The sequence below is a fragment of the Dromiciops gliroides genome, chromosome X (assembly GCF_019393635.1).
Source record: "Dromiciops gliroides isolate mDroGli1 chromosome X, mDroGli1.pri, whole genome shotgun sequence".
Classification (NCBI taxonomy): domain Eukaryota; kingdom Metazoa; phylum Chordata; class Mammalia; order Microbiotheria; family Microbiotheriidae; genus Dromiciops; species Dromiciops gliroides.
The window spans coordinates 6,076,774-6,091,426 of NC_057867.1; positions in this window are offsets into that span (position 1 = coordinate 6,076,774).

Here is a 14,653-nt window from a genome sequence, read left to right on the forward strand (position 1 = left end):
AAACACTGGCCCTGGATTCAGGAAGACCTGAGTTCAAATCCAGACTCAGACACTTGACACCAGCTGTGTGACCCTGGGCAAGTCACTTAATCCTCATGCCCCCCCCCAAAACAAAACAAAACAAAACAAAAAAACAGAAATAAAAACCAACCCATCACCTTGCAAAAGAGCCAAATGTAAGTATTGAACAGCAAAAATGAGCTCAGCCTCATTGAGCAATATTTTAAGACTATAACATCTGGGTGAAATTCTCCATCTTTCATGCTTATTCTTAACTCTTATTAATCACATCCAACCTTGACCTTCCCCTTCTGTTAGGTGTACTTCCTTCCTAGCATTTGGCATTCAACAATGGAGCTTCCTTTCTGGCCTGCCCTGATACAAAGAAAGAGCATTGCCTTTGGAATCAGCAGAAGGCCTGTAACATCCTGCCTTTGCTTCTTACTGTAGGATCTTGGGTAAATCACTGATGTTTTCTAGGTTTATGGTTTATGAGAAGCTAGATTAGGTGAAGGAAAAGCGAAGTGTTAAGTGTTCCATGTGCCAGATTCTGTGTTAAATTTATGGGGGGGGGGGGCTTGACGGGAGATACAAATACAAGTCAAACAAGGAAAGACAATAAAGGTAGGGGAGTAGTGGCCACTGAGGGCTGTTTTGGCTGGGAAGCCACAGGGATGGTGAGGGGAGTCAATTGACTAGTGTGTCTTCTTCATGAATGCTGGTGTGGATTTGCTAACTGTTCTGAGCTAGAGGAAAGGGGGCAGGGTGTGTATCTGTGGCAGCTGGGGTGCCTCTGGGGGCACATAGCCATGGTGAATGCTCACCAGTCAATTGTGTAGGGCTCCACGGTGGGAGTTGCAGTGCCAGTGGGATTGAAAGGTAGAGATGATTTTCCCGGTTCTTTCTATTTCTAAACTTTATGATTCTGTCTTAGAGTCAAATATCTTCCAGACCTGATCCATAGCTCCAAAACTTCACGTCAGATCCCATCTCTGGCTAATGCCTTCAGCTTTTGGAAGGCTCTGGCCATGCTGGCCTCAGTCTACCTATCCTAGGTAATCACTAGAGAGCAGTCTCAAGGGCCAAGCCACGCGTCCTTTGCCTGGCCTATGCTCACCGTCTCATTTAGCCAATGCAGAAAGAGAGGCCAATGGGGTTCACCATTGGGGTTAAGGCACTGGAGTACCATTCCCCCCTCTCTCACTGATCCCCCATAGAACTTCACTGATCTCATAGTTCTTCCTAGGGCTAATCTTCTTTTGGAAAGAAGTCCTTTCCCCCTCCTAGGCATTTGACCTGTGCCCTGGGAGTTGGTATCTGCCAGAACTCTCATCTCCAAGAAGCCTGGCGGGCTCCATTGGGCTCCTGAGCCTTCACTGTTCCGTGCTGGGCCTCTCTTCCCAGATCATCTCTGTAGCCAATGATCGTCATAGCCTCCTTCTCCACAGACAGCAGCAGCCTTAATTGGAAAGTACTGGGAGAGTGCCGTTAACGGGAAGAGCTTAATTATTGGATCTCCCTCTTGACCGTGGTTAGGAAGAGGCTCCTGTTCATTAGCCCCTTTGTGGCTTTGCTCAGGACGCTGCGTTTGCAGGTAGTACCTTGCTGCCAATTCCCAGGGCCCTTGCCTTAGCAGGGGAAGCTGTGCATGGAGCCAATGATGGCCTTCTGGGAACATCACTGTCCCTGGGGAAATGGTCTTCATGGGGAAAACAGATACTTCTCCCTAAATTTGCTGACAACACAAAGTTGACTAGAGAAGTGATTGAGATACATCCAAGGAACATGAATGCATTTGGTTTCTGAGGAGGAACCTGAAAGCATCCCTGGCTTCCGATTGCACCATGTGATTCAATTCAATAAACACTTTGATTTACCAGGTGTGGAGACACAAAAACAAAATAGCACCTACCCTCAGGGAACTTGCATTCTACTGGGAAAATGCAACTTGTACACAGACAAGGAAATAGAAAGTGCTAGTACTAATAGTAACAAAACTCAAAGACATTTATGTAGCATTTTAGGTAGCCCCACTTTACATGGGAGGAAACTGAGGCAGGCAGAAGTTAAATGACATTCCCAAGGTCACACAGCTATTAAACATTTGGGGCCCAATTTGAACTCTTCCTTACTCCAGACCTGGTGCTCTCTCCACTGTGCCACCTAGCAGCCACTAGAGGGATTACCAGAGGGAGAGAGCCAGTTAGCACTGGCTCTGAGACAGAGATCACAAAGGGTCCAATGTAGGAGGTAGCATCTGAGCTGTGCTTTGAAGGAAACTGTCGAGTATAAATTGCAGAGGCTGGGAGGGAGGGCATGAGAAGCAAGTGAGTCACTGGAAGTCCTTAAGCACGGAAGCCCCATCATTCTTTGCAATACTGAAAGCCCCAAGGTGGAGAGAGCCCTGCTCCAATGCTTCCCTAGGATGCAATCATCTCCTGCACTCCTCACAGTAGCCCTAGAAGGTTGATATATTTTTTGTTTGTTTGTTTGGTGAGGCAATTGGGGTTAAGTGACTTGCCCACGGTCACACAGCTAGTAAGTGTCAAGTGTCTGAGTCCGGATTTGAACTCAGGTCCTCCTGAACCCAGGGCCGGTGCTCTATCCACTGCACCACCTAGCTGCCCCAAAGGTTGATGTATTTTACACATGAAGAAAATGAGGCTCAGCAAGGTGCTGCTGCTGCTGCTGCTGTTTGTCCTTCAGTCTCAAAGGGGACTGCGATATTGGGGAGGTGATGTCACAACTTGTGTTGAATTGGATTTAAGTGAGGGAGGGCTGTGCAAGGTCACCAACCCCACTCTCTCCGCCAGAGCCATCTGGGTCCAGTGGCAAGATCTATATCAGGATGAGTGGAGACGGTCCCAGATGTTTAAAGCAATTGGGGTTAAGTGACTTGCCTAGGGTCATACAGCTAGTAAGTGTATGAACTCATGTTCTCTTGCCACTTAGCTGCCCCTCAGCAAGGTGCAGTGACTTACTCAAGGTCACACAGTTAGCCGGTAGGCCAGGACTTGACTTCAGCTCCTCCAATTTCAAGTGAGCTGCACCAGATTGCTTCTCTGAGGTGACTGATCTGTATGGCATCCCTGCCAACCAGAAGTTGAAGTTTTTCTGCTACCACCTATGACTTGGGGGCTCAGAAATCAATAGTTTTCATTTTGTACTTGGCTACCTCCCCCTCCCCCTTCCTTTGCTTCTAAGCCATAGTGACTGGTATTGTTAAAAATGATTGGGATCCAAACCTGGGGCTAGAACACCCTGAAGGAGCATTGACCTTTGAGTTGTTTGGCCTGTGTTGAGCGAGGCGCCCCACCCTCTGTTTCTCTATCTCTGTCTGTCTCCCAGTCCAAGAGCACTCATTTGTCACAAATAGCCTTCAGACTCATGACTAGCTATGGCCACAGAACAGAGAGAAGTGGTACTTCGGGGATTGTCAGGGTCCTCCCCGCCTTCAAGATTCAAAAGTGAAGGAGCTGCCTTGAGGGGCAAGCCCCCAATCGCTGACCAGTTGTCTGGCATGGGACAAAGGAGATACCAGATTCGAACCAATTTGGCAAACTAGTCTGTAAATGGAACACCCAATGTTTATATCTGAGATTGGAAGTCAATCAACCCAATGCCTCATACAAATGTGGCACTGTAGAAGACAGTATGGGGCAGTAGAAAGGGCCTCAGTTCTGGAGTCAGAGGACCTGGGTTTATCCCTGCTTTGATACTTACTATCTGTATGACCCTAGATGAGTCATTTACCCTCCATTGGCCTCAGTTTCCTTAGATGTAAAAGAAAGGGGTCTAAGTCTCTATTGCTAGGAACCTAGGTATGCAGGGGAACAGGTATATTGGGTAAAGCTCAAGGGCCAAGCTGTTTGGAGTGTGGAAAACAGCATGAAGAGGCTGAGAGCCTCCTCTTTCCAGCCTTCTGGTGATCCTGCCCTCTGGAACTCACCGCAGGCTAGTAATGAGTTAGGGTTTGGAGCAGTAGGCAGTAAACAAGGAGGGTCCACGTGATTAGGACGTTCATAACAAGGCCCTCAGTAGGAAAAACCTGTGCTTTAATCATGTCCACGGCAATGAAAGCCCCTCCAGTGGCCCAAAGGGAGCAGATCTTCATACGCTGCTGCAGGGGCCAATTGGATACTCACTGGAGCAAGAAACTGCAACTCCATTGACTCTGAATAAGCACCAAACAGCTGACATTTCTCCGGCTCTGGGGCTGACAAGGCCCTTTTTGGAAACTCATTTGAGCCAGAGATCTGTGAGGGAGGTTGAGTAGGGGGCTAGATACTCTGGGGGGTACTTCCCACCTGCTGGTGTGAATGGCCTCTCTTCAAATACCTTCTGAAGTGGACCTCAGCTCTTCCACAGAATCCAACAACAGCTCTCCCTCCGAATTGGATCTGGAAAGGTGAGGAACTAAAGGATGTTCAAGGCAAACTTCAGATCTTCAGCCCGGGGGCAAGAGAGAAGGAAAAATGGGGAAACGGGCTAGCAAGGGCCCTGGTGGGCCTGTGCCAAGTTCCGAGGAGTGCACACGTGGAGTATCTCCTGTGTCCATGTATCTCAAAACAATTTGGTATTTGGTTGCTAATTTCTTAATTAATTTGGTACTTTTAAAGTTCGGCTGTTTGTTTTTGAAAATTAAATCTGCCATACTATTTCTTTTTGTTTTGGGTGCTATTGTTTTTTTTTTCTATTTTGAGGTTTTGCATTACTGCTCTGATTTTTTCTCTAATAACAGGATTAATGCATAAATAGGATTAATGTTATTATGTGTATATATATGTGTGTGTATAGATATATAGATATATCTATATGTCTATGTATATAGATATATAGATATAACCTATATCAGATTACCTGCTGTCTAGGGGAGGGGGGAGGGAGGGGAGGGAGAAAAATCAGAAATTGTAAAGCTTGTATAAACAAAAGTTGAGAACTATCTTTACATGTAACAGAAAAAATAAAATAAAATTAAAAAAAATAAAATACCTTATATGTAAAAAAAAAAGAAAATTAAATCTGGGTGTTTTAGTTTCTTTAGGTTCTTTGATGAGAAAAATGAATGCCCTTTATGAGATAGTATTTCATAAAGGTCTACTTGAAATAAAAGATAACATTTTCTGGGTTTCCACCTTCAACATGTGCTATTGATGGGGCTGAAGCAGTGCCTTCCTAAGCTCCTTGTCTTCTGCTCATGCTCCTGGGCACTCACCTCTGGGTGAGGAAGAAGGTGTGGGGACAGGAGCACCAATGAGGAGGAGATGGGAGGGGATGGAGAATGCTGAAAGGCTCCTTGCCTCCCAAGGGTACAGTGATACAGCTGGGAGGGTCCTTAAGACATTTTACCTAGTGGTTCTTAATCTGAGGCGATGACCTTGTTTTTTAAGCATTTTCAATAAAATTTTATTAATTTAAAAACTTGATTCTGATAAGGGGGATCCATAGTCTTCCCCAGACCACCAAAGGGGCCCATGACATCCCCCTCTATTGTAGCCCAACCCCTTCATTTGACAGATGGTAAAATGAAGCCCAGAGAGAGGAAGGGCCTTGGCCCAAGGTCATCCAGTTAGGAAGTAGCAAAGCTAGTGTTCAAACCCCAAGACTCTGACTCTCAATCCAGGGCTTTTTTCATCCTACTGGCAGAGGACATCATGAGTAACCTTTGGCAGTGGCAAAGCCTACGGAAGGTCCAAGAAGACATGGGGCTGTAGCAGAACTCCTTGCTCCTACCTCTCTCTGCCCCCTTGCTACCTTCCATAACCATTTATTAAGCATTTCCCATGTGCTTACTGAGAGATGGCTCACTGGATAGAGTGCTGGACCTGGAGTCAGGAAGACCTGAGTTCAAATCTGACCTCAGACACTCACTAGCTATGACTCTGGGAAGTCACTTAACCTCTGCTTGACTTAATCCACTGGAGGAGGAAATGGTGAACTACTCCAGTATCTTTGCCAGGTAAACCCCACACGGTGTCATGAAGAGTCAGACACATGTGAACAATATGTACTTACTGGGGCAGCTAGGTGGCTCAGTGGATAAAGCACCGGCCCTGGATTCAAGAGGACCTGAGTTCAAATCCGACCTCAGACACTTGACACTAGCTGTGTGACCCTGGGCAAGTCACTTAACCCTCATTGCCCCACAAAAACAAACAGAAATGTACTTACTGAGGCAGTGGTGAATGAGGCCTGGTCCCTTCACTAGGGGTGCTTAGAGTCAAATTGAAAGGATTAGCTAATACAATACAAAATCCACAAGGGAGTCCTTATATTATCTGCCCTAGTTAGATCTAATCTGGAATGTTGCATTTCCTTCTGGGGCCATGGTTTAGGTAAGGCATTGCTAAACTGGAAGCATTCAGAGAAAGGCAACCAGGTTGGAGAAGGACTCAATATTCTGCCCTCTGAGGACCATGTTTAGCCAAAGACTCTGAAGGAATGGGCCCCAGAGGGCAGAAGCAGGAGCTTGGGGGTAGGAGAAAGTTGTAGAAAAGCCTAATTTAGGCTTAAAGTCAGAAAAACCTAAGTGGAATGGATAGGCTTGGAAAGAAGCAGGTCATTGGTGGCATGGCTATTTGCCAAGGATATTGTAGAGGGTACTCTTGGTCAGGCCTAAGTTGGACTAGATAGGCCTGCAGGCCCCTTCCACCCCTGAGATGCTGGGATTTCTCTGCCTTGTGGCTGTAGTAAGAGTATCATTTCTTTTTTTTTTTTTTTAAGTGAGGCAATTGGGGGTTAAGTGACTTGCCCCGGGTCACACAGCTAGTAAGTGTTAAGTGTCTGAGGCCGGATTTGAACTCAGATCCTCCTGAATCCAGGGCCGGTACGCTATCCACTGCGCCACCTAGCTGCCCCCAAAAGTATCATTTCTGCCCAGCGAGAAGGAAGAGTCCTTAAAGGTTTTCATGGGATGCTGGAGAGGGACTCATTAGTGCATCCGCATTGGGTTGGCTACTGGGCGATCTTGGAAGTCACTACCTATGGCCTACAGTTCAGAGGTTAGAGAGCCAATTAGACTGTGTGCTTAGCGAAGGGGACCAATTGACCTCCCCAGATTCCCTATTGAATTCCTTCCAACTTGAATCCCTTCCCCCTTTGATCTGTCGAGCTTCTTCCTAAAGGTCAATCTTCCTGTGTAGGACTGGTCACACAGCAGAAACCCAGGCCCTGGGAGGGTGTTGACGTCAGTGGCTGGTCTTATATTGAGTTTTGCCCTTGGAGAGCCAGCTCTTTGTCAGAAGCTATGCATTTCTGTGCCTGTTTTTTTAAAGCCTCTCAGCAAAATATTCAATGAAACAAGCTCATGTCTGAGGCAGAGGCAATTATAAAACACATAGAATTGGAGAATGACAAATGGTAATTATTACAAGGATATTGTTTTTCTCCCTCTCCCCTGATACCCAGTGATGGAGCATTCAGTTGCTCTTGGCTCATCACCAGAGGTTTCCTTGATCGCTTTAGTCTTAGGAGGAGGAACGTCAATAACAAAGTGGGGTGAGCTTCATTGCCATTGCTGAAGTTAGGCAGGAGGCTGGGGATTTCATGTCACCACTGAATTTCTTTTCACTTGTTCCTTTCATTAACCACAGGAGGAAAAAAAGAAGCCCATTTGGTGGCATGTGGTCTGCCCTAGATGTTCTCGTGGATGCAAAATGTACCCGACCCCCCTCTACACTTTCCCCTTTGTCCCCCCTCAGCAAGGCGGGGGTGCCTGCTGCTCAGAGCCATTCAAGGCAGTGACTAATCAAGCAAACATATTCCAAGGGCTGACCCCATCACTCCTGATCTCAGACACTTTCCGCGTTGACAGCCATCCGCCTTTGAAATGAAATGTGAGAGTAAGAGAGACAGAGGAGGAAATGGCCCCACTGCTCTAGCCTAGGGTTTATTTTTCCAACTGATTTGGCTTTGATGAAATCCAGAAAGCAAAGCCCAGTCTGGGGTGATGGTGCACACATACTTGGCTCTGGCTGTTGGGGAGCTCCAGGAACTTTATGGCCATGCAATCTGCTCCTCTTCAGGGGCTCTCCCACAGTGCACTATCACTAAAGAACAGCTATTTCCTTACTTGGAACATGTGACCACTTGAAGGAGATGAAAGGATTGCCTCTGAACTGCTCCAAAGACTAACAGAACAAATAGTAGGGGGCCCAAGCCGCGCCCCATCGGGCCTCCTTCCACTTCCTCCCCAGCCTCTCAGACCCACGTCTCTATGGCCAAAGGCCACCAAAACTTTCTAAGTAATCTCTTAGACATGGATGACTTCAAAAATGGGATGGGGAATGTGCAATTATGATAAGAAGCATGGATATTTCTCTGGTATGGAACAGTCTGCAAAGTGCTATAAAGGTAAAGGTACGGGGCAGCTAGATGGCACAGTGGATAGAGCACCGGCCCTGGAGTCAGGAGTACCTGAGTTCAAATCCGGCCTCAGACACTTAACACTTACTAGCTGTGTGACCCTGGGTAAGTCATTTAGCCCCAGTTGCCTCACAACAAAAGGTAAAGGTAGCGGCTATAGACGTGACTATCCTTATTTTCAAATGAAGGAACTGAGGCTCAAAAGAGGTAAATGGCTTACCCAGAGTCACTCAGCTAATGAGTATCTGAGGGGGGATTTGAACCCAGGTCTTCCTGACTCTAAATTCAGTATTCTAAAAAGAACAACAATAATTTATATAGCAAAAACCAAAAGATGAAGTTTGGTGTCTTGCACAGAGTCACACCACTAGTTACTCAGGTAGGATTTGAACTCAGGTCTATATTGACTCCAAGTCCAGTACTCTATAAGTTACAAGACCTAAGTGCCTCTAATTACTCCCCTTCAAGGTATCTTAGAACTCTCTCTAGGTTGTCTGGGCCCCTCTCACCTCAACCTCACTTCATATCCCAATACCATCAATCCCCTTGCCACCCAGACTTCCCAATACTCCCTCCCCACTCCCTTATTTTTCACCTCTTGCCCTGGAAAGTTACAGTGAAATCCATATTGCCCCTGCTCCTAGAAATGGTATGTCAACTGATTTCTCAATGGCTCTATTCACTGTCCCTGTCATTTGCCAAACCATGACACCCTTTCCTGGCTACTAGTCTTCTCAACGTGTCGTTAGCCACTACTAGAATGTAAGCACCTTGATGGCAAGGACTGTCTTGCTTTTGTATTTGAATCCCTAGCAGCTATCACAGTTGCTTGGCACAGAATAAGCAGAATAAAATAACTACTTTTCAGCCGTTCAGCTACTATAAGGGTTGCTTCTATCTCTGGCCCTCTGTGATTCCAAGGGCCCTCCTCTTTCTAGGTCACAGTTTCCTCCTTCTGGCTTTGTGATGATTGCTTCTTTTTCTAGATGTTCACCAACCATCTCTTTAATAATGCATTCTCTGTGCTAGGAATCAAAGTCAAACTTGCTAAGCTATATTTTATAGACTCCACTCTCTTCTCTGATTCAAAAATCAAGATAATAGTCCCTTCTGTAGTCCAGTGGTAACTTTTCCATGCTCTGCAGTATTTATCACTCACAGTGGCTCACCAGTCTCATCTACCAGGTTTTTCAGGACTCTGGGTGATGGGTGTTATGGGCCAGGTGATTTAAACACATCAAAGGCTACTAGGTCAGCACATTTTATTGTCACAAAGAACTGGGGGGAAAAGGCGGGAGCCCATCAGTTGGGATATGACAACAAATTATGGAATATGAATATAACAGAATATCACTGTGAAATGTTATCCAAAAAAGTGTCAGTGAGAGGTTCTCTTACCATCTTCTTACTTAACTTTGGTTCCAACTCACTAAAATAAGCACTTTTTTCTCTTTCTTCTGGTCCAAACATCATTTTATTTGGCAGAGAAAAAAGAGACCGAGCAAAATGTGGGCAGCTCTGCCTTCTCTCTGTCATCCACTATCATCATAGCTCATCCACTTTTGTGTCCATGTGGTACTCAACTCTTACCAGTGGCTCCAAGAAGCTGGAACATTCATAGCAGCCACACCCTGGTAAACCATCTTGGGACATGGGCTAAACCAGGTTGAGGGTAAAGGAGGGGCTTCAAAGTCATCAGTAAGTTAGGAGGATGTCTGTTCCAAGCATGTGAATACTTCCCCTGGCAGAATGGGGGGATGAGAACAATTTGTTACAATGGCCATGAAAGAGGTGGGAGCTGGTGCTGTGGAGCTCTTAGAACTTGGTCAGCAATTGAAGACACCAAAGTCATCCAGTGTGCTCCTGGCCATCGACGGTCATCTTGACTTCTTTGTCTTGCCACTGGACTTCAATGACTCTGGAAGAGAGAGTGAGGGTTATCACTGTGTGAAACTCTGCCTCACTTCAATCCAATTCAAGTGCAAATCAAAATATCACCCTGTGATATCATTGGTCCTTTTCAAAATGGAGGACAAACAGCAACAACAACAAGAACCACAACTACCCTCATGCCATCCTTCACAGCCAGCAGACAAATGCATCCCATCTTTGATCCTACTTTTTTACCAGCTAAAAGCAAAAACAAAGTAAACCATTTTTTGGCTCGTCCTTAACCTTCGTTGCCAGCCTTAGTTCATTATAAGCTTGGGACCATGTTTTGATTTCCTATTTCTCTTCCATTACTTTCCCTTGCTTCCATATTCTTTTGTACATGCCCTTTAGAAATGCAAGGTTGTCAATCTGTTCATTCTCTGTATATCCACATATCTCTCTTTGGGCCTTGAGGATTTCATTCTTGGGCATTTACCAGCACTCGGGTTGATTTTTCACGCATTATTTTAATTCATTGGATCTTCTATTTCCGTTCTCTGAATCCTCTTGAAATCTACTCCCTGATGATCTCCACCTAGGGTAACCATAAGATCCCATTTTGCTCTCCTTCTCTGACACCAATTCTATGATGGAGCAGTCCCTTCCTCCCAGGACATCCATGATTTCCACTCAAGCTGCCAGTGCTTCCCGCTGAGAACAAGGACTGCTTTGTTTGTCTTTGTATCTCCAGCACTTGGCAAAGTGCCTTGTACACAGTAGGTACTTAATAAATAGATGCTTGTTGCATTGGATTGGATTCTCCTCTTCAGGTCCTTCTCCTACTTCAGCTTTCTCCATCACTTCTCTCTGAAGTCCAAATTACCTTCTCGAAATTCAACTCCAAAATTCTCTAAATCACCTTTGTAATATCACAGAAGGACAGAATCTGAGAGTGGAAAGGTTCATATTGTCCCATCTTACTGGCTTCTTGTCCTTCCCCTGATTCTTATCCCACAGCAGCAAGAAGCAGCTTCCCAGGCTCATTACAGGGCAGGGCTCATGATAAACAAGAAAGAACACTTGTTGAATGGAATCAAGTCAAGCATGAGAAGAGAAAAGTGTTAAGTTGCCCTGGCTAGTAGAACAGACCCCAGCCTTTGGCTCTAGGGAGGAAGGCCTGGGAGGTCAGAAAATCCTCTATAGTTTACCCCAAATGAAGATGGGATCAAAGCAGGCAGTACTGGTATGTAATTAACTGAGGGTCTGGTATACCCAAATGTCCACCGTGAAACTGGGTCTGAAAATATTCCTCTTCCTTTAAAATTTTTTTTAATTTTAATTTTTAAAAATATTTCTCTTTCAAAAAATTACTCACACACATGTTCCAATCAAAATTTAAGTAAAAGTTTTTTTTTTTTATCATTCAGCACACAGAGGTATGGCAGGGAGAAGGAGTCTAAATTTTCAACTCCTGGGGAGGAACAGATTTATGGCATGTTCCTCCATCAGTCAGCACACAGAGGTATGGCTGGGAGAAGGAGTCTAAACTTCAACTCCCTGAACAAAGGAGAAGGTGATAGTTTTCTAGAGGAGAGATGGGGGTAGGAGGAGAGACTTAGGACTGAAAAGTTATAGCTGTTTGAGGAATGATCATGCTCGCTATTTGGGGAGTGGGATACATGAATAATAAAAATTCCACATTTCTAACTTGAGATTGTTGTCACAATCAAACATGACTGGCTCCCAACTAAACTCATGCTATAAATTTCAAGGTGCCCAGCTTTCTGGGTTTCTGTGACATGTCTGCTTTGTTATCTTTTTTACTAACCACTACCTGGTTAATTAACTACTTTGCTTTTCCCAAGAAAGAACAATTTCTAACTAACCCCAGCAAGCTGAGCAACTGTATTATTTCTTATGGTCAGAGTGTTCTCAAGGCCAGAGCATCCCTGACTGGACCCAGATCTAACAGGCTGCTACTACACCAATGAACACAATGAGATGGCCTATCTTCTCACACCCTGTTGAGTTTAAGATGTCTATCTAGCCACTAGGCAGTGGTACCTCTCCTTGATTTGGGAGCAATGGCTCCCACCCTGCACCTTGCACAGGCCCTCCTCCTGCCCTCCATGTTCCCTGTAGATGACCTGTACTTGGGAGCTAACAAAGTGGAAATCAGTGTTCTACTAGCCAGGGCAACCCAGCCAGCCTGGCTTTCATGCATACTAGGTTCTCTGTTCAAGTCAACAAGCCTCCAAAAAGATTGCTGAAACCCTGAAGTCTTCTGCCCATGCTTCATGAGGCCTCCTAAGCAGGTGACCATGGCTGCCATAGTTGGCCTTTTCATGGACTCTATCTGACTTTCTAGTTTTGACTCCTTAGAATAAATGGAGGCCCCTTTTACTGGCTCTGGGCTGGGAGGCAGTATGGGTATTGGTGAATATTTTTTGAAAGTCCATACTTTTGCTGGATTCCCATCTGGTGAACCCTTCCCCTCTCTTAATCCTACCCTTTGTTCAGGGCCCAGTCCAAAGCCAACCATCTCTAGGAAGTCCCTCTTGGCTGCCCTAGCTCCCCAGGGAACACTTCTTTTTCTGGGCTCCTCTTGCACATACATAATGAGCCACGCACTTAACCCTTGGACTTATAGGATGATTTGGTAGCAAATAAAGCAAGAAGGCTGTTGGACTGTTGGACTGGGAGAATCTGCAAAATGGGCCTCATCTGTAAGATGAGCTTTAAGGTCCCTTCCACTTCTTAGTCAATGATCCTATAAATGTTAGAGCTAGAAGATAAATTAGAGGCTCTGACAATGTGGTATTATGGGAAGAATGCTACATTTGGGGTTGGTTAGTGGCTCCATAACCTCAGGCAAGTCACTTAGCTTCTGGGCCTCAGTTTCCTCCTCTGTAAAGTAGGGATTGGTAGAACAGTATGACCTCCAAGCTTCCTTCCAGTTCTAAATATACAATTGTGTGTTTGATATTTCACTCTGATTATATCTTGTATGTGTCTATTTTTGTCTCCCCAGTAAGACAGGAAGCTCTATGAGAGCCAGGAACCTGTGTGATCCTTCTTTAGGTCTCCTACAACATAGCCCAGCTCAGGGTACATAACATGTACCTAATCAAAGTTGATGGAAGTGAACTGTGTTGCCTGCCTGCCTGAATCAAAATGGCCTGAAAATCGTCCTCCCAAGAATGTGGAAGAGACAAGCAGAATATCCCATTCACAGAGCCAGCTCTCACTAACTTTAATTGGCCACTGCTTTTTTACTTTTGTTTTTTAAATCATTAATTCTACTAGATTTTTTTTTTGTATTTTTCATTACTTTGAGATTTGTATTCATGCCACTCATGCATAGGCAGGTGACTACCAAGAAAGACCTGTTCCCCTCACAGCTTCCTTTCTTTAGCTTAGGATTCTGGGCCAGCCCCTTCCCTTTCCCCAGAGATGTATAGTCAGGGCCCTCCTGAGGTTCTTCCTGTAGAATAATGCCAAGCATTGTTGCATTTTCCTTCCACCCAGAGGCCATTACTGGAGAGTGCATTCATTCAAAATAGAGTGTGTGTTCATTAAAATCAATTCATATAGAAAAATCTAGCTGGCGTCAGTAGGAAGGAGATTAAGGGTATTTGCAACCTGAAGAATAATTGACTTGTTGAAGCCTCCTCCACCCAATGGATCTGCCGTCTTGGATAAGTCCTAAGGAGTAATTGATGTGGTATTCTTTGCAAAGATGGTGATTTGTATTGGCCCACTGGTTCATTATTCTGTAATGGTTTGCAGGGACTATGTTGGATGCAAATGCTCTCTTTCTGGGAACAGCCACCAGCTCTGCCAACTCTGAGGCAAAAGTAAGCCTGTACATGACCTGCCATTTGGGAGGAAAGGGATTCTTTCTATGAGCTCTGTAAAGGACCACGCCTTTCCTACTCCCCATCCTTAGTGGTCTAGGAAATGCGCTGGATTGCATCCTTTTGGAACTATTCAGTCAAAAACCAGCTTCAAGGAACTTGGAGCTGACATCTGTAGGGAGGTCCAACAGAGCTGCCTGTGCCCATTGGCTTCACTTGCTACTAGCTGAGGGGCTATGCTGGGTCAGAGGACCTGGATTCTGATCCTGGCTCTTGGCACTTACTACCCGTGTCACCTCGGGCCTTCTGTGTCTTCCCTTTGTCAATTGTAGGGTTAGGAGAAGATGTCTAAGGTTTGTTCCAGTCTAACATTCTATGATCCTCCATAAGAAAAGGAATGAGGGGCCCAGACCATCCAGAAGATCTCTAAGGTCACTTTCGATTCTCATCATATGATCCTCTCAATCCATCAATTAATCGACCATCATACATTAAAGCACCCATTATATTACCATGGGGAGTCAGCTAGGTACACCCACAGTAGATAGAGCACTGGAACT